General features: G+C 51.4%; 1 protein-coding gene across 1 annotated transcript in view; it reads right to left on the bottom strand.

Annotated features, from left to right (window-relative positions):
* LOC140427354 (uncharacterized) overlaps nucleotides 1-23,274 on the bottom strand; it is a 52,262-nt gene that overhangs the window by 5,513 nt on the left and 23,475 nt on the right. The gene's annotated exons all lie outside the window — the stretch shown is intronic.

Below are 23,274 nucleotides of genomic sequence, written 5' to 3'. Positions count from 1 at the left end.
CGGGGTGAGAAGGAGGCTGCTACCCAGCGACATCAACCGGGCCTGGGTGCAGGTAGCAGTGGCTGTGGGTGCTGTGAGCCACACCACCAGGACCGGGCAGCAGTGCAGGAAAAAGCTGCACCTCTTCAGGGTGCCAGGGTAAGTCACCGGCTCCGTACCCCTGGCACCATCGCAGCTCCACACACCCCACACCACCCTACCCCCCACGCAGCCCCCACCAGACAGACCGGTAGACAGTGCTGGGTGAGGAAGGAACCCCCCCCAGGTCAGCCAGTTTGAGTCACCACCACACCACGTCCCTGGCACCAACACCTGTCCCACACACCCATAGCCCCACCCCCTCCTAGAGGGTGATCGGACCTCACCCACTAACAGTCCGCGTGAACCCCACCCTGCACCACATGCCAACACCCATACCACCCGCCATGGCTGGGTACCTGCCATGGACCCCCTGTGCTTCCCCTATCCAAGTGTCTCACACTCTGCATTATCCATCTCTCCAGGGTAAGGCGACCCAGGGAGATGGAGAAAACCGGAGGGGCCCCGTCGGACCTGCGGTCGGTTGCAGAGCAGATGGCGAAGGACCTGTTTGGTGGGATTGGAGAGCAGGCAGTTGCAGAGGCGAAGGTCGGCATCGGAGATCCAAGTGAGCCACCAATGAATTGTGATGTCCCTCTGGTATGTGTGTCACCCCTCATCCCCACACCATGCCTACCCATAATCTAACCAGGCATTTGGGCTGAATTCTCCGATTTTGAGGCCATGTCTGGAGGAAGTGTCTAGTTTGACAATGAAAAAGTCAGTGTTGCCCCCACACCGAAGCTCCGCCCAGTGGGGGGCTAGCAGCCATGCTACATAAAACTCCTGGCGTTCGTGACATAAACTGGAGAATTGCCGGGTCTGCAGCCGCGTATGCTCACGGCGATGACCTGCGGCGGTTGCGCCGTACAACTTGGCGCGGCTGCACGCGGACCCAGCCGGTCAAGTAGTGTCCTCCTGGACACCCCCTCGCTACCCCCCTCATCAGTACCCCCAGCCCTCGCCAAAGTCCACCCTGCCAGCAGCACAGCTCCCGCCTGACTCCCGCCACACCGGTTTTACTCAGGTGTCCTTCCCCCCATACCCTCATAGTTCCAGATGCGGCATGATCCGACAGATATGCCGTACGGGCTCCTGGTCAACCGGAGTCTTCGGTGACACGCTTGGTCTGGCAAGTCCTTGAACGACAGGCGTTGCCGGCATACAAGGTCTGATTCACTGCCTCCGTCCCACCTCCTCCTTGGCCTGCTCTCCATCCTCACCGGCTGGCCCCTGCTCCTCTGGGGCAGTTCTGCAGGGCCCTCCCCAAGCAGCTCCTGTTCGTGCAGCCGCAGTGCATCTGCTAGGGCTGCGGCGATTAGGCAGATGCCAACCACACCTGGTTGGTTACTGAAATCCATCAACTGCAGAAGGTGAAGTGCGAGCATGGAGAGTACTCCCAACTAGGCCCAACAGGCTGCACGGTGGCCCTGGCGTGGACTGCAGTCACTTCCCCTTAATGCCCCACCTCCCCATTTGCACCCCCACCGCCGGCCATTCCCCAACACTTTACCCTCCACACCGTACCCCGGGCCCCATTGGTGCCTGGCACCGGGGGGCCCTCTAACCCCGCCACCAGGGGTACCAGTGGCTGGCGCTACCCATGCAAGCAGTATGCTTGCGGCCCCTGTCTTGTAAACCCTGTGGGGTCTACTTTGGGGGTCCACCTTGGTTGGGCGATGTGATACCCAGCCAGCAATGTGGCACTAGGTTGTGGGGAGGGGGGGTGGGCGAAATGCACCACCCCCATGCACCGTGCCATGCTTAGTTGCATGCATGCGGGCAAGGCTGTGGGTAGGGCTCGGCAAGGGGGGTGCACACCTGTTGGGACCGTAGCTGTGGTGTTCTATGGGTCCATTGTGCGGTGCACCGGTTGTGCCTATTTTTCAGGGGGCAGGATGGATGGGGGCAGGGGTGTAGTCGGCAGGCAGGGTTTGGTGGCAGCTGGCGGTCCTGGAGATGGGCTAGCTGATGGTGTCACTGGAAGGAGGTATGCCCTGCGAGGGGCAGTGTGCCAGGGTGGGTGCCAATGGCCATGGTATATGTGGCTCCCTGCTGACCCTGCAATGGGGCAATGCCTCAGATGGGTGCACTGGTGCGCCAACACCTGGTAGGCCATGGGCTGCACTGGGCGACACCTATCCCGTTGATGGGCCTGCTGGGATCTGTGGGCTCCTAGGGAGGTGGCCGGGGGGGTGGCACCAAACGCCCGTTGGCGCTCTGCGCACCTACGGGCCACAGTGGGCAGTCAGTGGGGTGCGAAGCCAGATGGCTGCCTTGCAGGCCACGACAATGGACACCCCAACCCATCCTTTGGTTGCCCCGCTGTCACACCCTCCTGGCCCTGGCAGACGCCCGCCGGCCAGTGGCACAACTGTCAGCCCACTGTTGCGCTTTTGGGGACATTACCTACCTCCTCTCTATTCCTCAGCAGCCAAGGCATCTGTTTCCTGACTTTAAGTACCATGAGTGATCTGCGCTTTTGTCACTTTTGCCCGATGGAGACGTAGCATCGCGCAGGCCAGAGACTACCAGGTCGGGCCCGTTAATGAGATGTTAATGCATGCTACTATACATTTTGCGTGCCCACACCGGCGTACGCCGTGGACCGCTATCGCGGTGCTGGAGCATGGCGTTCCATTGGGCGCCCGGTGCCAACCTCCACTTTCAGCTGAATCTCTATTCTCCGCCCAATTGCAATTCTGGTGTCGCTGGACAGATGACCGAGCCCACTGCCCCATAGGTACAACAGGTAGAATGCAAAATGTTCTTGGCACATTTCAATTATAACACTTCAGAATTTATTTGGGGAGGCAGGTACAATACTAAGTGTTTATGTTTTTCATGTTATATGTCAACAACTTGTGTGTATAATCATTTGACATTTTAGACGTATTGACTGAAAACTTTATGTTCAGTGTTTGCTTTTATTAGTAAAAGCATGTAGTATGTAGAACATGATGCATGGCTATGCTGCCTCTTTGTGCTTCCTGAATGTATACTCCCATGTTCTCCTAAGTGATAATCCAATAAAAGGTTTGAGGAATTCCTGAGGTATTGTGAGGACCTTTTCTCCCAGTGCTGTATAATGCAAAATGGTGGGGTCGGCACATGGTTAGCACTGCTACCTCATGGCACCGAGGTCGCAGGTTCGATCCCGGCCCCGGGTTACTGTCCGTGTGGAGTTTACACATTCTCCCCGTGTCTGCGTGGGTCTCACCCCCACAACCCAAAAAGATGTGCAGGGTAGGTGGATTGGCCACGCTAAATTACCCTTTAGTTGAAAAAAAAAGAATTGAGTACTCTAAATTTACATTAAGAAAATAGTGAAAAATGGCAAATTGAATAATGCTTGCTACATTGAACTTAAAATGTGTGGTAGAATTTGTCACTGTTTTCATCATATGAATTGAGGCAAGTGGCTAGCTCACTAATTTGTAACAAATCCTTTATTTCATCCGCAAAAGCTGTGAAGTTGAAATCACAAAGTGACTAACCAGGTGATGCTGTAACTCTGCATGAGAACAGCCCTCTTTCACCCACCACCTTTGCCTCTTCTGATTAATTACTCCTCTTATAACGCTTTGCCAAACTCATTAATACATTTAAATTTCTCTGGTCCGGTGGCTGTTTTAGGTGATAAGCAGCTGTGGATGCTCCTTTGAGATTTGTAGATGTTTGGTTGATAAAAGTTATTGCAGAGTAAACATGTGGGAGGGATTTGCCGTTTCAGAGGCAATGGGATGGATTCTCCATTTCTGAGACTAACTGTTGACCGGACCGGCACAGAATTCGTGGAGTTCCACGACAGCAAAACTGGCGCTGCACCTGGACCGTCTGCGACTGTTGAGAGGCTAGCACTGGCACCACGTGGAACACATTTGATTCCAATGAGAAACGGTGCGGGAGTCGCCTGTTCCACGATTGACACTCAAGAGGCCGACAAGCTGCAGCCGCATTTACACATTGCACTCCCCACACACACCATCCCAGCCAACAGGATGGCAGCGAAGGGGAGTGGCCCACGATTCACCAACACCGAGCTGGAGACCCTCCTGAATGCGGTGGAGGAGAGGTGGATGACCCTGTATCCCGGCATGGAAAGGAGGCTGCCAGCTGCCCCTGTGCCTGGGTGCAGGTGGCAGAGGCGGTCAGCGCTGTGGGTAACCGTCTGGACCAGCCGGAAGAAATTGCATGAACTACTCAGAACAGCCGGGGTGAGTAGGCAACACTGTGCCTCTGGAACCAAACCCCGTCCCACACATCCGTAACCTGACCCCCTCCCCCACCCGGAGGGCGGTCAAACCCCCACCCTGGACCACATGCAGGCATCCACACCTGCTGCCATGACCAGGTGCCCTGGCCACTGAGGCCACCAGCTACCCACCCCCTGGGCTGCATGCATCGAACTGTCTAACACTGTCGTTTTCCGTTAGCCCACCACTGGTGCCATCACCGCGTGTAACCACTGGCAATGGGAGAAGACTGCAGCGGGACTGCCGAACTTGGGCCCCTCACTACGGCAGAGCAGAGGGCCCTGGACATGGTCCTGCGGCCCAGGGGAAAGGGATGTTGCCGGGATGGAATTCAGCTGTGGACGAGAACATGAGACCCTGCCGAGTTGCAGTTCCCCGTGACACCGCCCTCACCCCCACGGTCTAATCATGCGTCTTGTGTTGTATCTTGCAGGACCTGCAGGAGCTGGGGCGGGTCCATCTGGTGTCTTCCCAGCCAGTGTCACAGCCCTCAGCTAGTGCCACAGTACAGCCCATTCATGAGCCGAGTAGCAGTGAGGAGAGCAGCTCAGACGCCTGCGGCACTCCAGCCGAGCCACAGAACACCCCAGAGCTCGTATCTGAGGATGACACAGATTTCCCGTCACAGGCCGACTCCATGAACTAGCTGCCATCCAAACGGGTCTCAGGTTTCTGGAACGGACAGTCCCATTGATTGTGGAGATGCAGTCGCAAAGCCAGGGACTACATGAGGGGTTGTCAGTGAACATCCAGTACCTGCAGCTGCAGCTGGAGGAGTCCAACCGCATGCAGCAGCAGGAGATGGTGCCGACCATGCGTGCTACCCAGGCCAATACGCACGGGTGCCGTCCGCAATGGAGGCATTTGGGGCGATGGTTTTGGCTATGGATCAACATGTCCAAGGCTTGGGGAATTCCGTGCAGGCACTGGATGAGGCCCAGGACAGAGTTGCCATCTCACAGGCAGCCATGTGCCAGAGCCACCTGGTCATTGCAGCGGCGCTCCTGGGCATGGCCCAGTCACAGCAGGCCATGGCTGGGAACTTTGGTGGCATTGCCCAGGCACTGGCTGACGTTGTGCAGACACAGAGGGAGATGGCCCAGTCCTGGAGGGAGATGGCACAGTCACTGGTTGTTGTGACACAAACCCAGGTGGTGGCACAGTCAATGGGTGATGTGGCGCAGTCCTGACAGAGATGGTCCACTCCCTCTGCTCCATGGCCGCGAGCATGCAGACCATGGTCGGGACCAGAGCAGGGTCTCCAGGACTGGCAGTGCCAGGTGGCGGGGGAGACTCAGGGGTTAGCTCCATTCACACACTCGTCCCATGGAGTAACCCGGGGGCCATTGGGCACCCCGATGGAGGACTGGCAGTGCCAGGTGGCAGGGGAGACTCAGGGGTTAGCTCCATACGCACACTCATCCCATGGTGTAACCCAGGGGCCATCGGGCCCCCCGATGGGGGAGGTGGCGATTGGCCTGTGCCGGTGACTCCAGCAGGAGTGGTGTCAGAACACCGCAGCACATCGGACTCCCCCCACCCCCTCCTGTCCTTGGTGCATCTGGTGGGCAGCGGGCGGCACGATGCCACCTGAGTCATCCGAGCAGCGGCCGGGCCCATCCAGGCCCGATCGCCCCAGAAGACGGTTGCCATCGGGGGCCCAGATCGCAGGGCGGGAATCACAGCAGGCCACCTCCACTCCTGCTGAACTGTCTCGGGATCAACCGAGAGGTAGCGCTAGGGCCCGTAAGGCCAGAAAGTTAGGCATTAGTCAAGTTGACCCAGGTGCAGTTTAGTTACAGGGGCTAGGGCATAAATCTGTGTATAAGTTGTCACATTAAACACCTATTCACACTGATACAACCTGCCCCCACTGTCCCCATAACCGTCACCTCAGGGATCCGATGGCACCCTGTGATGGAATGGCCAGCTCACATGCAGGGATCATGCAGGTGGACGTTGGAAAGTGCCACCGTGGGTAGGAGTCGGACGTTGTCAAATGATGTGGAACACCAGAGCTCATCTTGTCATCATCCTCCAACCCATGAACCAAAGCCGGTGTTACTGCCAACCCAGGGTCCACACCCCATAGTGCAGCAGGTATGTAGCACAGAGGGGGTTGCAGGCAAGGGGGGGTAATGCGGTATCCGTGCCGCTGGCTAGTTCCCCCTTCCCCAGTCGTGAACCTGAAGGCGATCGGAGCATCCCATGTGCGTTGGCCCTGGTACACATGTCGTGCGGCCTCCCGTGCCTGCATGGGCTCCACCTCCTGCCTCTCCTTCCGCTCCCCCGCATCGGAGCGAGGACTGGCATTCCTCCTCCTCCTCCAGCACGTCGCCCCTCTGCTGCCTGATGTTGTGGAGGACACAGCAGGCCACCACGATCCGGGCGACCCTCTCAGCATCATACTGGGGGGCCCTTCCAGAGCGGTCCAGGCATCTGAACCGCATCTTTAGGAGGCCAAAGCACCGCTCAATCATGCCCCTGGTAGCTATCTGGGCGTCTTGTGGCGGGTCTCGGCGTCAGTCTGTGGCCTCTGGGATCAGCATCATCAGTGACAACTGATGGTCACATGTCAGCTACACATTCAGTGAGTGGAATCCCTTTCAGTTTGTATAGGGCAGCATGTTATCTGCAGGGGCTCGTAGGGCGACATGCATCCCATTGATCACCCCCTGGACCCGGGGCATCCTGTTGATGGCGGCGAACCCCGCTGCCCGGGTATCCTGGTGGGCTAGGCCCACTTGGAAGTGGATGTATTGTGCCGCCTGAGCATACAGGGCCACTGTGATGGCACGGATGCACCTGTGCACTGAGGTCTGTGAGATCCCGGACAGGTCCCCACTCGGCCCATAAAGGTTCAGGGTGACCGTCACCGGGTGCCAGGTATTCCTCAAAAGACAGGCGCTGCCGATACACATGAGGCCTCATGCGGCGCCTCCTTGGAACCTCATCATCCTCTTCCTTGACCTGTTGGGTGGCCGGTGTCTATCCTGGGTGGCTGCCTCCTGTCCCTCTGCGACACGCCCGCTGCTGCACAATCCGCTGCTGCAGGTTCCTCCTCCTCCTCGAGCAGTGCCAACTTGTACAGCCGCAGGGCATCCTCCAGGTCTGCGGCGACTAGCAGGAAGGCAACCATTGCTGGTTGAATTCCAATATCCATTTTCTGCAGGGGGTGAAAGGCGAACACGTTAGCATGGTGTGTAATCCCATGCCCAATCAGGTCCACCGGGCTACATTGTGGCCCCCCATTGGCACTGCAGGCTCCATCCCCGCATGTTGTCTCCCCATCCCCACACCCCTGGTGTCGGTGGCCGGCACCCTGGGGGCCTCTGGCGCCTATCCATGATGCCAGAGGTATAGTCGGCTGACACTGCCCTTGACAGCAGTACGTGCCGTGGCCCCCATAGGGGCTACAGTAGGCGTTGCTCTGGGCGGGCCGCCTGATGACCCACCGGTGGGCGGCGGTCAGTTCGGTGGTGGGGGGTATGGTGGAGGGTGGGGTGCGAGGTTGGGGGGAGTGGGGGCACCCATACGGCGATGTCACTCTGCAGAACCAGGGACTAGAATGGGTGGTCAGTGGGGTGCACAGCAAGATGGCTGCCTTGCAGCCTGAAGTTTGTGCTTTAACGGCTGAACCCCCATCCTGCACCACATGCCAACACCCATACTGTCCGCCATGACCGGGTGCGCTGGCCACCAAAGCCACCAACTACCCACCTTCTGGACAGCATGTGCCGGACTGTCTAACACTGTGCGTTTTCTGTTTGTCCCCCCACACGAGAAGGCTGCTCATAATCGCCGAGAGAGGGAGAAGACTGGAGGGGAAACACCAAACTTGAGGTCCCTCACCGCAGCGGACGTGGGCACTGGACGTGGTCAGTGGACCGGGAGAAAGGGCAGTCACCAGGTGGAGGTCACCGCCCCCCCAGCAACACCACCACCCCTCCACCCACCCCCACCTCACCTCCCCCCCCCCCCCCCAACACCACCACCATCACTCGGCTCCCTCTCCACCACCAACCCCCCCCCCCCCCCCCCCCCCCACAGCCCCATCACACCCCCTGGCTCGCGATACAATCATGAGTCTTCTCTTGTGTCTTGCAGAAGCTGCTTGTGATGGTGCGGACCTTTGTGGTGTCCCCGCCTCCGACCACAACCACAAATGGAGAGCAGAGACGACACAGACACAGGCATGGACAGGGGCCCTCGCCCCGCATCCGTGACACCCCAGAGCTAGAGTCCGGGCAACACATCAACTTTCCATTCCAGCTGTCTCCAGTATGCTCCACTACCCCATAGACACTCACCTCAGAGGCTCCTGGGACACTATCTGGTGCGCACCACACACATGCTGCGGTACAACAGATGGAGGTAGGAACACCGGAGGGGCGGACAGTCAGAGGGTGGGGTGACCCCAGGGACTAGCTGCCATCCAGACGAGTTTCTGGAATGGATAGTCCTATCCACAGTGGAGATGCAGTCGCAGAGCCAGTGATTACATGAGGGGTTGTCGGCGAGAATCCAGCGCCTGCAGGTGCAGTTGGAGGTGTCCAACCACGTGCAGCAGCAGGAGGTGGTGCCGACCATGCATGCCACCCAGGCCAACACTGCAAGGGTGGCATCCACGGTAGAGGCCTTGGAGGCGAAGGTTTCGGTCAAGGGTCAAGATATCCAAAGCCTGAGGCAATCTGTCACAGGCAGCCATGTCCCAGAGCCACCTAGACATTGCAGCGGTGCTCCAGAGCGTGGCCCAGTCACAGCGAGTCATCACTGAGAGCGCCGGTGACAATACCACTATGCTGCTGCCTCCCAAACTGAAATCTAGTCCTTTTCAGAGTCAACCACAGTGCTGTGGGTCTGGAGTAACATATTGACCTGACCAGGTAAGGAGGGCAGATTTCATTTGTTAAAGGACCACAGTGAAACAGTTGGTATTTCACAATAATGTCTTACTCCTTATTTAATCTATCCTTACGAATGTTATTGGCAATTTAATAACGCATTTATATACAATCATGAGTGATTCCAATTTGCCCAATTTTGCAGTGTAATGCAGACTTCAAGGCTTTCAAGTTCAGTAACTTGCACTGCCGCTCAACATTCACAGATGCCACTTTACCAATCTAAGGAATTTCCAATGTGAAGATCTACGCAAAGTAGAAATGAAGCTAGATTGAAATGACTTTATTGGCCTCTCAACTGATTATTTCCCACGTCTCCTGGATCTTCCTGTTTTATGGGTGGTTGTCCTTCCTAACTACAGATGGTCTACGACCCTTCTTTCATGCTATTCACAATATCCTGAAGGATTTTTGCTGGTGCGATTTTAACTCCTGAGGCAAGAAATGAATCCATCTGCAAGGCAGTGCTGAAATATAATTGAGATAGCAAGTTTCACTGTGTAGTTACTGTCTGTCGTGTGTTGACTTCTAACTTTGTGAACGATAAAGAACAGAAATCCTTAGGGCGGGATTCTCCGGTAAAGATTCTAAGTGTAGTAGTGCGCGGGAATTGCCGCGAGCTTCCCGCCGCTCAGCCCAGCGAGGCCGGCAATGCAATTCAATGTCAATTGGTCCACTTAACGAGGCCTCATGGGCTTCGCGCCGCAAATGAAGGCTCGCCAGCTGATTCGGCGGGACTGCGCTCGCCAGCCCTCCGCTAACAAGGTCGATCAGCGCTTAAGCTGCACTTGCTCAGCCAACCCCAGCCAGCTCGCAACAATGGTGCCCAGGAGACCGGCCCCAAGATTCGGGGATACAGACCTGGGAAGGCTCCTAGACGGGGTGGAGGCCAGGAGGTCCTCCACCAAGGGTCCTGGAGGGTGAGCCATAGGGTAGCCAGTGCTTCCTGGGACGAGGTGGCGGCAGCTGTGAGCTCTGGGAGCGTGACGAGGAGGTCTGGCCTCCAGTGCCGAAAAAAGGTCAACCGGTGGCAGCACAGGTGAGTCGACACCAATGCCCCCCCACCCCCTCCCCCTTCAACCCTGGGTGTGAGCAAGCCCTCAGCAGTCATGCAGGGGTCAAACTACGGCATAGATTGAGGAGCACTGGCACTCAGCTTTCTGTGAGTTATCAACAACACCCCCTGCCCTTGACAGTGACCCGCTGACAGTGCCGACACAATCCCAGCACCCTGGAGTGATGAGAGGATGGGAAACGGTAGTAGGGGGTGATGGACCAGGCCACGCCCTAAGTGAATCAGGCGAGTATGAGGGCCTCCCTGGCCCTCCGGGCTTGCTGGACCCTTGTTGCTGCCGTCTGTCCTGCAGCCTCTGGCTGGTCCTCAGGTTCCTCCCTGGCCTCGTCCTCCAGCCTCTGCTGGTCTGGCGCTACATCATCATCCTCGTCCTCCTCCTCGGAGGTGGCCACATGTTCATCATCACCAACCTCCAGCTTGTCATCCCGCTGTGTGAGGTTGTGGAGGACACAGCAGAGCACCACAAAGCGGTCCACCCTCTGGACCGTGCACTGCTGGCACCACCGGAGGGGTCGCGGCATCGGAACCGCATTTTGAGGAGTCCGATGCACCGCTCAATGACAGCCCGGGTGGCTACATGGGCTTCGTTGTACTGGGTCTCCACTTCAGTCTCCGGCCTCTGTACTGCCGTCTTTAGCTATGTCCTCAACAGGTACCCCCTTTCTCCCAAGAGCCAGCTGCCCATCCTGGGGTGCTCCTCGAAAAGGGCGGGAATGACCGACTGCCCCAGGATGTAGCTGTTGTACACATTCCCCGGGAAGCGTGCACAAACATGCATTATCTTCACCTGTGGTCGCACACAAGCTGTATGTTGAGGGAGTGGAACCCCTTTCGGTTAACATAGGGCACCTCCTGATGGCCTGGTGAGCATAGGGCAACATGCGTGGCATCTATGACCCACTGGACCTGGGGCATCCCGGCAATGACGGAGAAACCTGCTGCCCGGGCATCTTGTTGGGCTTGGTCCATGTCAAAGACGATGTAGTCTTCTGCCCGGGCATTCGTGATCTGTCAGATGCACCTGTGGGCTGCAGCTTGTGAGATGCCACACAGCTCCCCGCTAAAGCCCTGGAATAATTCTGAGGCATAAAGGTTCAGATCTGCAGTGACCTCCTGCTCCAAGTGGTGCCAAGTTGGCGAGGACATGGCACAGGTGTTGCACCATCTCCTTGTTGAGGCGGAGCCTCCTGCGGCATGCGCTGTGTGTCATCTATTTGAATGACTAGCGATGCCTGTACACCTTGGGCCATTGCAGAACTCCCCCTCTAGGTCCCTCCCTGGCCTGATGGGCAGCCAAGTCCTCAGGGTGTGGTGCGAGGCCCTGCACATGGGCTGCTGCCTTGAGCATCTGCAGACGCTGCTGCTGCTGCCGTCGTCTCCAGTATCTCGGCGCATCACCTAGCAGCAGCACCACCAGGGAAACTTCTGCTTCCACTATCCCTGCCATTGCATTCAATTTCTGTCAGGAATTGGGAGAGGGTATCAGATTGACAAACAGCGGAGGCTCCAACACCGGGACTCTCCATTGCCCCATTGATCCCCCCACCCGGAACGCCCAGCCCATGCACTCCGGTCACAGCGGGCCCCCCTCAGTGGACCCCAGAACCTGTACCCCGGACACCTGCTCAGAAAGTCACTTGGACCTGGTGCTGGTCCCCTCCCCGTGGCACTCACCCACCCTCCGGCCATGGTCATGTCCCTGGAGCTGTGTCCCATCCCCTGTGTGTTTGGATCTCGGCTGCTGCGTGTGTGGTGTTGCCTCCCACAGTGTTCAGGCACAGTGCCTAGGCACCAAGGTGTGATTGGGATGCTAGGCAATGACTCCCACATCCCACATGGCCTGTCCACCCACGGGAATCCACTTTGGTTGTGTGAAGTGCTCACTTAACCACGACTGGCAATTCGCTTCAGCCTTCAGCCGCACGCGCAAGGCCTCGGCAGTCGCGGGGGTAATGGGTGGCCATTGGGGCAAACAGACAGGGACAATGTTTGCCCCCAGAATGGTTATACACGATCCAGGGGTTGGCATGGCAGTGCCACGAGCAGTTGCCCCCCCCCCCCCCCCCCCCCCCCCCGAGCACTGGGGCGGCAAGCCCAGGGCCCCCGAGCTCTTTGCCTGTGAGCAAAGATGTCTGTTCACCTCCTCGGCTCCCCACAGATTCAAGTTTTTCAAAAGCAGTACTAATCGGCGCCAGCGTGACCACTTTCTGGGGAGGCCACTGAATGACAGGATGCCATTGGATTTTGGATAGCTCTCAATAATTGTATGGAAATAGGGCTTAAGGGGTGATAATTGGCTTCTCGCCTTGCTACGGCACGATCCTGATTTTGTCTACAGGGAGCGAGCCGGTTGCATCGCAAACTGTTTGGCGCCTGCCGCGGTTTTCATTTTTGGCCTCTCCCGCTATTCACTGACCTCGTTCCGCTTGAGTAAGAGCGTAACGTGGCCGGAGAATCGCACCCTTAATTTTTGTTCTCATATTTGGTTTGACTTTGTTCTGACCCAGATGTTGGGATAGAAAACTGCAAATCCAAATTTGCTGATGACCCAGCGATAGGTGGTGTAGTAAGCAAATGAAGTGGAAGCATAAAATTACCAAGATTTGATTACAAATCAAAGATAGATTAACTGAATGGGCAAAATTATGGCAAATGGATTTCAGTGCAGGCAAATGCGAGGTCATCTTCCTTTGATCTAAGAAGAAATGATACTTTCGAAATGATGAAAAACTAGAAGCAGTGAGATTCAAGCAGATATGGCGATCCAGGTACCTGGATCATGAACAGGGACAGAAAGTAACCAGAAAGGCTAATGGAGTGCTGGCCTTTATAATGAGAGGACCAGAATACAATGGGGTAGAAGTTATGTAAAGCCCTGGTCAGTGTACACCCGGGGTACTGCAAGCTGTCTGGCAGCACAATATACAATCTGCGGGTCGGACGATGGCTTTCACAAAGCGTGGGGGCTATTCATCAGCCTGTTCCAGGACTTGCTTTCTATAACGGATAGAAAGGGAGAGGGATGGGGGGACGTATAGGAACTACCAGGGCCACAGAAAGCAGAGAGGAACAAAGGGAAGCAATGGGGGAGAGACCCAAGTAAACGCCAGGAGTGTACCCAGGGAGAGACCGACGTGTGGCCAGAGGCAGCCCCCCCGCCACCACACAGCTATAAGACAAAAATGAGCAACAAATAATTCATCTACGGCGGAGGAATGGGCCTAAGACAGGGTCCAAAAATAGTAGGAAAGGGGAGGGGGAAGCTGGGTGGGAATTTGGATTTGTTTATTGTCACGTGTACTGAGGTGCAGTGAAAAGTATTGTTTCCAGACCGATCATTCCATACATGAAAAAAAACATAGAGCAAACATAAATACACAATGTAAATACATAGACACAGGCATCGGGTGAAGCATACAGGAGTGTAGTACTACTTGTAGAGATGCTGTGTGAAGATATCAGATTAGTCCACAAGAGGGTCGTTTCGGAGTCTGGTAACAGTCGGGAAGAAGCTGTTTTTGAATCTGTTAGTGCGTGTTCTAAGACTTTTGTATCTCCTGCCCGATGGAAGAAGTTGGAAGAGTAAATAAGCCGGATGTGAGGGGTCTTTGATTCTGCTGCCGCTTTCCCCAGCCAGCGGGATGTGTAGACAGAGTCAATGGATGGGAGGCAGATTCGCATGATGGACTGGGCTGTGTTCACGACCCTGTAGTTTCTTATGGTCTTGGGCCAAGCAATTGTCATACCAGGCTGTGATGTAGCCAGATAGGATGTTTCCTATGGTGCATCTGTAAAAGTTGGTACGGGAACGATAACAAACTTGGCATCTACAGGAGCAGAGAACAAGGAAAATCCGGGCGAAAGACGGAACGAACGGCTGAAGTGGAGGTGATCGCGAGACAACAACAGCAATGAAAACCGTCCAGGAGAAGCAAGCGACAACACCAACACCAGATCCATTCGCGTATTGCCCTCTGTAATTGTTATGTAATTGTTTCCCCGGCGCCCAAATGTATATGTACCCCTCCCACCCCCTACAAACAGATGCCTACTTATGTGCTAAAAACAATACTGCCAATTGTACAGAGCTGCTGTTGTTGAGCAAGCGCATAATACTGCAATTATGCTGCAATTGTATAAGGTGTTAGTGAGGCCACACCTGGAGTATTGTGTTCAGTTTTGGTCTCCTTACCTGAGAAAGGACGTACTGGCGCTGGAGGGTGTGCAGAAGAGATTCACTAGGTTAATCCCAGAGTTGAGGGGATTGGATTATGAGGAGAGGTAGAGTAGACTGGGACTGTACTCGTTGGAATTTAGAAGGTTGCGGGGGGGATCTTATAGAAAGATATAAAATTATGAAGGGAATAGATAGGATAGATGCGGGCAAGTTGTTTCCACTGGCGGGTGAAAGCAGAACTAGGGTGCATAGCCTCATAATAAGGGGAAGTAGATTTAGGACTGAGTTTAGGAGGAACTTCTACACCCAAAGGGTTGTGAATCTATGCAATTCCTTGCCCAGTGAAGCAGTTGAGGCTCCTTCATTAATTGTTTTTAAGATAAAGATAGATAGTTTTTTGAAGAATAAAGGAATAAAGGATTATGGTGTTTGGGTGGGAAAGTGGAGCTGAGTCCACAAAAGATCAGCCATGATCTCATTGAATGGTGGAGCAGGCTCGAGGGGCCAGATGGCCTACTCCTGCTCCTAGTTCTTATGTTCCTGTAACCTCCCAGTTACTTTATTCTAACTTTGTTTTGTTGTTGTTTGTTTTGTTTTTTGTGCGTGTTCCCTTCTCTTCTATGTATCTAAATTTTATTCTGTGTACATAATGGTAAATATACTTTGTTCAAAACCCAATAAAAAACATTTATTAAAAAAAAGTTGGTAAGGGGCTGGTTTAGCACAGTGGGCTAAACAGCTGGCTTGTAATGCAGAACAAGACCAGCAGCGCGGGTTCAATTCCTGTACCGGCCACCCGAACAGGCGCCAGAATGTGGAAACTGGGAGCTTTCCACGGTAACTTCATTGAAGCCTACTTGTGACAATAAGCGATTATTATTATTATGAGTCAATGTGGACATGCCGAATTGCCTTAGTTTCCTTTCTTTAAATAAATTTAGAGGAGCCAATTAATTTTTTTTCCAATTAAGGGGCAATATAGCGTGGGCAACTACCTACCCACGCAGACACGGGGAGAATGTGCGAACTCCACATGGACAGTGACCCGGGGCCGGGATCGAACCCGGGTCCTCACACCGTGGGGCAGCAGTGCTAACCACTGCACCACCGTGCCGTCCTGAATTTCCTTAGTATAGACTCTGTTGTACTTTCTTGGTCATAGCGTCTAGGTAGGTGGACCAGAACAGATTGTTGGTGATGTGCACACCTTGGAATTTGAAGCTGTCAACCATCTCCACCTCGGCACCACTGATGCAGACAGGGGTGTGTACGATACTTTGCTTCCTGAAGTCAATGACCAGCTTTTTAGTTTTGCTGATATTGAGGGATAGATTATTGTTGTTACACCACTCCACTAGGTTCTCTATCTCCTTCCTGGCTCACTGTTGTTCGAGATCCAACCCACTAAGGTTGTGTCATCAGCAAACTTGTAGATGGAATTGGAGCCATATTTTGCCACACAGTCGTGTGTGTATAGGGAGTATAGTAGGGGGCTAGGTACGCAGCCTTGTGGGGCCCCGGTATTGAGGACTATCTACTCAAATCATAAGGATCTCATTGAGGTGGTGTTAGGTTCTCTCATCAGCAATAGGGGAGTCGAAAGTTGTGTGTTCAAGTCCCCTGCTAGAACATGAACAGAAAATCCAATGCTGACATTGCAGTGCAGTACTGAGGGAGTCACAGGTGTGGCCTCTTCAATAGGATGTTAAACTAAGGCCCCATTTGCCCTCTCAGGAGGTGTACTGGTAATATTTATCCCTCAATTGATGCATTATGTTTCCATTATGAATAATGCCTAGGGGCAATTCAGCGATCGCGTTGCACCCGGTGAGGATCCGAAAGCGCCGGGTGAATCCCCAGAGAGACCCAAATCAGGCTAGGCTGATTGTGAGTTAGCCGACTTGCTTTGCCCGCCGCAATCTGGATCTCAACCTCACTGGTTTAGCACTGGTCTACACAAACGTGGACCAGGTGTAGCAGCACCTCAGGCATTAGAGACCCCAGGGTAGTCAGAGACAGGGCAGGGTGGTACCCTGGCACTCCCCTGGCACCTGGGCACTGCCAGCCTGACACCCTGGCAGGGTAGCACTGCCAGGATGCCTGGGACACTGCCACAGTGTCAGGCTGGCAGTGCCAGGGTGCCCAGGTGTCAGGTTGGCACTGGTGTTGGGCCCGCATGGTGCTTGTCAATTGGAGGGGGATGGGGGTTCCAGGGGCCTAGAGAAGGTTGGGGGGGGGGGCATGGAGGCGTCCAGAAAGCAGGAGGAGGGTACCTGAAAGGTGAGGGGAAGATCAGTTGGCATGCGGAAAATCTCTCTGAGTGTGGCCTTAGCGGAAAGAAACACCAAGGCCCTGAGAGGATCGGCTCAAGGGTTCACCAGGCGGTGGCAGCCATTTCTCGACTACCTAGGGGAACGTTAGAGGGAAGACAGATGACCAGCAGCAGCAACCCAGGGGGAGGGGGGGGGGGGGGGGGGGGGGGGGGGGGTTTAGTTTAGGTCAAAGATAAAGGGGTTTTGTTACTTGTGTATTGTTTAAAATTTCTGTATTGTTATTGTTGCGTTTGCTTTGTAAGAGGGGAAAAATTGTTGTTTGGGAAAAAATTTTCAATAAAACATTTATAAAAAAAAAAAGAAACACCAAGGCCAAAGAAAACAGCAAAGTGCCACTGAATAGCGGGGTGTGTCTCAGCACTGCAGCCATTGAGAAACACCTTGCTCAACGCCCCCCCCCCCCGCCCCGAAAGCTGACTTAAACTTATGTCTGCTTAATTGCACCCTAGAATTTTAAATCGAGCTTTCTTAAAATTTGTTTAAAAAATTTCAAAGTTTATGATATTTCAGTTTTTACCTTATGTATAGGCCTCAAGCTTTATTTTGCTCTCTGTAAAAGTATTAAAAAGTGATATGCATATTAGTATGTTTCCCATTTGGCTGGATGTGAGAATTATTTAATGTGATTGGCTACTTGGACAACTAAATTACATCACTGCAGCTTAAAATTGGGAATCCCCTTAAACCAGTTTTTTTCAAACTTTTTTCCCCGGGACCCACTTTTGCCAACCGACCAACCTTCGGGACCCATGCCTGCCGACCTTCGGGACCCACGCTGGCCGACCTTTGGGACCCAGGTCAGCTGACCTTTGCGACATATGCCACACTTGTTTACCTTTAATTCGAAAGGGGAGCCTGCCTAGTCCCCACAATCTCATTCCAATCAGGTTCACAGGAGGAGAGGGCAATGCACATATCAGGTGCAGAGTTCAGCCAGTTCCTTTGTGCCGGATTCATCTTTGCGAGAACAGAAATTCCAACCTCGCACATGTAGGGCATTGTGAAGGGCAATAGCAACAAAATGCTTGTTTTACTCAGCACCTGGGAGACACTACTCCTGAATGCTGACAGCCTCAAGGATTTTCTGCATGTATTTAATGTGCTGTCACAGGTCAGGTACAGCAGTATAGTCTTTTCATTTGGAGTCAGCTGTAAGTTAATAACTGATTGTGGGGCCTCAATCTCACAACAAATATTTCACCCACCACTTGTCGTTCAAAATCTGAAACTTTTCCTCTCATTTGCCAGTACTTCCCTGTATATAACGCACATGGGCTTTGCATCCTTATTTGCATCGGCACAATTGACAATACCGTAACTCAAGAAATAATCTTTATACTGCTTTGTTCTTGAGTTAAGTTCCTTCATTATCGGTAATTAACCAGAGGCCCTGGAGTTCTGTACAGAGCTGACACTAACACTGCTCTGTCTACCGTGGGTTCTCCTGAGCAGCTCTCTCCAGAAGATTCAGATATGAGATCCTGGCCAGTAGGTACACTGCCTATTTGTGTCTCTGGCTGACTCTTCCTTGTAACAAAACGATCCATCTTCGCAGTCCTCTTGTCTTGAAACTTGCTAGCAGCTAGAAAAAGGATAGAACACTTCTCCGTGTTTTGGTGACAAAAACGTGTAGGTGTATCAAGTGTCCGTGCAGGGCGCGTGACCTGCTCACTGCTGCCGCTTATGGTCGGAACACTGCACACAGCCTCCTGGTTTTATTTAAGAATTGGTAGAAGCCGCCATTCTCTTTAAATGTTGGTAGAAGCCATTGGGCACTTTTCCTGCATTCGGGACCAGCACATGAACGCCACAGCCGGTTGCTCCACGATCCCCTAAACACCTGCCCTCAACCCATCCGTGGGTATGACACGCACTTTGAAAAACTCTGTCTTAAACTACGCTGCAATCAGTTTCCCATCAAGAGAGGTCAAATTATTTCCAAAGAGATCACTAAATCTCTCAGTACAACTTTCTTCAAGGTCAACAGGGAGTGTGCTTGCTGCATCACTGACTGTAAAATCTGGGCTAATGGATTTGATTAAGAGCACAAAACCTGAAAGAAGAAAAAGTACAGCAAACCATTGTTGATGGTGACTGTTATTCAGTACCCCACCCAAGCTGAAACAATGAGCATCAACAAGATTATGGTTTGTATAATGGCTTTGACAGATCTTGTCCTTGACCTCATGTAGATGCATTTTTCAGCACCCCACTGTGGTATCTTGTATTCGATTAACTGGAAGGAAGGCTAGTTGGTTTTCAACTGTGCATGCACGATAAGAATGTCCGACAGTATAGTAATAGTATTGCACTGTTCAGCAAAACCAGTTTAGAAAACTAGCTTGTTCTTAGTTCTTCACCTGGCTCGAGAAATGGATAAGTATTCAAACTGCTCGACACAGATAAATATTCACAATTGGCTCCAAACTCTGATTCCAAAATTTCCCCTGATCGTTTTATTTATCGCTGCCCTAATTGTGGATTCCCTACTGCCACCTTCAGAGTTTAATCCTGAAGGGGCAAATGCATAGATAGTGGTGGAAAGAGTGAGTTACGTTCCCTAGCTGTGGAGAACTGGTCGAATCTCAGCACATGAGAGTAACGTAGGAAAGGGAAATACAAGCAACATTTAATTGAATTTTTTTTAAAACAAAGAACTGCGGATGATGGAAATTTGACATAAAAATAGCAAATACAGAAAATACACAGGTCAAACTACATCAGTGGAGAGAGTCAGAGTTACGTTTTCAGCTCAGCGTCCTTCAGTCAGAACCTCTGTCTCAAGTAAATATGTTAACTAAGATAGGTCTAGCATCATGGCTTTACTTACTGAGAATTTATGGCTTGGAAGATGCAAAGGAAATTCAGCATCTGAAAGGCTAACTACTTATGCCTGAAAATATAATTATCAAGCATAAATAAACCTTTAGACTGTCAATGATACAGCTAAATATTTTTTGAGATCCTAAACAAATTATTTTGGGAAATGGGGGTGTAACGTGCACTGTACCTGGTAATGGTACCTAAAACTGGCCCTTGGCCCTGTAATTTGCTGATTTTATTGAAGTGGGCTGGCACAAGTGAATTGTGTTGGACAGATATCAGGTAGAAGTTCCACTCTTGGTTACTATCAAGTGGATTCTTCTGGGAAATGTACCCATATGGATGTTGGCTGAGGAGAAGCTCAGGTTCAGCTGTAATTCACCCCAGCACCACAGCATCATCAGGCCAGTCAGTTCAATCTGGTGGTGCGAAAGCCTCTAGAAGCAATAATTCAAGACAAAATAAACAGTCACTTTGAAATGTATGGATTAATTCAGGAAAGCCAGCACGCATTGTTAAAAGCAAATTGTATTTAACTAACTTGATTGAATATTTTTTTGTTGCGATCATTGAGAAGATTAATGAGGGTAATGCTGTTGATGCAGTGTACTTCCAAATGGCATTTAGTAAGTGCTACATGACAGCAAAGGCCCATTGAATAAAAGGGACATAGGCAGCATGGATATGAACTTGGCTGAGTGACAGGAAACTGCGTAGTGGTGAATAGTGTTTTTTTGGATTGGGAGAAGGAATACAATGCCCCGCCCCCCCCCCCCCCCCCCCCCCCCCCCCCAGGGTTGGCACTTCTTTGATTGTTAATTTTAATAACCTAGACTTGCATGTAAAAGGCACAACTTCACAAAATGTAGGTGACACAAAACTCTTAAGTATTGTCAATTGTGACAAGTTTAGTGATAGATTTTTAAAGGACATGGGTGGTGGAATGGAGAACACACGGCAGATTAAATTTAACACTGAGCAATTTGGAATGCCACATTTTGGTAAGATGCAATTCAAAAGAGGATGGGGGTTTATGTGCCCAAATCATTAAAGATGGCAGGGCAAGTTGAGAAAGTGGTTAAAAATGCTGGGCTTTGTAAATAAATGCAGAGTACAAAAACAAGGAAGTTATGGTTAACCTGTATGAAACAGTGGTTTGGCCTCAAGTAAAGTATTGTGTTCAATTCTGGGAACTGAACTAGAATTTTTTTTTTTTAAATTTAGAGTACCCAATTCATTTTTTCCAATTAAGGGGCAATTTAGCGTGTTCAATCCACCTGTCTTGCACATCTTTGGGTTGTGGGGGCGAAACCCACGCAAACACGGGGAGAATGTGCAAACTCCACACGGACAGTGACCCAGAGCCGGGATCGAACCTGGAACCTGGCGCCGTGAGACTGCAGTGCTACTACTGCGCCACCGTGCTGGCCGGAACTGAACTAGAATAATGGGAAAGTTTTAGAGAGGGTGCAGAAAAGGTTGATGAAAATGGTTCCAGGGATAAGGGACTTCAGTTACATGGATAGACTGAAGAAGCTGGGGTTTGTCTCTTTTGAGAAAAGAAAGTTGAGAGAGGATTTGATAGAGGTGTTCAAAATTATTAGGGGTATAGGCAGAGTCAATGGAGAGAAACTGTTCCCTTTGGTGGAAGGGTCAAGACTCAGAGGACACCAAGCCAAGGTGACTGGCAAAAGAAGCAATAGTGACATGAGGAAAATCTTTTTTTACACAGCTAGTGATTAGGATCTGGAATGCACGGTGTGAGAGTGTGGTGGAGGCAAATTCAATCATGACTTTCAAAAGGGAATTGGATAAGCACCTGCAGAGAACGTATTTGCAGGGCTATGGAGAAAGTGTAGGGGAATGGGACTAGCTGAGTTGCTCTTGCAGAGAGCAGATTAGGATGGGTTGGAAGTCCTCTTTCTGTACTGTGACCATTCAATTATCTTACGATAAAAGTTGACCATCCTGTCAATATTCAGTGGTCAACTGAGCATGGTATCAAACCCCAGAGTGTCTATCAAACTATACCCAACCAAGAATTACCTTGAGGAGAGGAAGAACAATGAGAACACAAACCTCTGCTATACAAACAGAAATAACACGGGTTTGTGCAAGTGTCTTTTAACTGTCAGAAATGTAAATCAGTCAACCAGCCTGACACTTGATCACAGCAATGTTCAAATAAAAAGAAGCTTCCTCCAATCACACTGTTGATCTTTTTCTAACTCCTTAGATTTGTTTTCATAATCTCATCTACTGCTGACCTTGAACTTTATACACCTGGTTTTATACACTGCCTGATTTAACAAACCTTTCAAAATCAGGGCATGCTTGACAGAAACATACCATCAATACAGGCTGACATCATGTTTATTTCTCACATAAATCTCATTAGGTTTTCATTCTCGGGGAAATTCATTGTTTCCATAGGTCACTAGCAAACAGACTTTATCTTTTTATATATGAGCTGCCTTGACTTTAGGGAGGTGAAAAAACACAAGAAGAATTATTTATCCACAGAAGCTGTTTCATTTTTGTTTAAAACAGTCACATCATAAAGATTTACAGAACCCACACTATTAAATGAAAATACAAACATTTTCTTTTCTCCATGGAGCCCCTGAATTTAATGCTCTGATACATTATTTACTTTGATATGTGAGACTTACCAGTCCTATGCACCCACTCACATTCTCCACTCTTCCATCTCTGGTATAGTGATAGCAGACTATTTAGCCTTCAACCCCTAAACTCTGGGATTCCATCACGCAACCTCTTCATCTTTACTACATTTCTCCTTTGAGGCTCCTCAAACCTACCTCTTTAACTCTGTCATTAGTCATCTTGTCTAACACTTGTTCGCTGCTCAGTGTCCACGTGATCCCTCCCTCCACGCTAACCCCAATTTCACCTCCCTTTTTGTAAAGGACCTTACGATGTTTTGTGGAATTCAAAGCACTATATAAACAGACATTGTCCATGCAAAATATTTTATCTATGACTTACTGAACATACAGGATGTTACAAGTTGTTATTTTGAGCAACTCATCTTGTACCAACCCTCTCATCTCTCAATCAAAATCTTTAGTCTTGAATGTCCACCAAGTATGATAAAAGTTTTCTCATCAAGATATCTTCACTGCTCTTCTCCTTCAGCATCCTTGATGATTTCAATCTCCATCTCAGCTCTCCTCCTCTGAGTTCACTTCCCTCTTATCCTCCCTAAATCATTCCCTCATTATAAACCCCAGCCATATTCACCACCAGTCCCTTTACTGTGCCAGCTCAGGTGATCACTCCACTCCCATTGTTATCATTCATAGGTAAGACCATCTCTGATCACTTTCTTGTGTCATTCTCCCCCCGTGCTTCCCTTCTATGCTCCACTCCTACTTCCTTCTGTACCCATCCCTGGAAAAAAACTATCTCTGATTCACCTACATCTGCATTTTCAAAATCCCAGCTAGCTTGCCTTTGGGCCTCCATTCACCACCCATTTCTGCAGCAACTGATATGCTCAACTGCAACATCACTTACACCTATGATGCCCGAATCCTCAATAAAACCATTACTCTCTCTCTCTCTCATAGAAACACAGGAGCAGGAGGATGTCTTTTGGCCCTTC

This window comes from Scyliorhinus torazame, chromosome 7 (genome assembly GCF_047496885.1).
Source record: "Scyliorhinus torazame isolate Kashiwa2021f chromosome 7, sScyTor2.1, whole genome shotgun sequence".
NCBI lineage: Eukaryota > Metazoa > Chordata > Chondrichthyes > Carcharhiniformes > Scyliorhinidae > Scyliorhinus > Scyliorhinus torazame.
The sequence above is the reverse complement of the archived record's forward strand: the minus strand, read 5'-3'. Positions and strand labels throughout refer to the sequence as shown.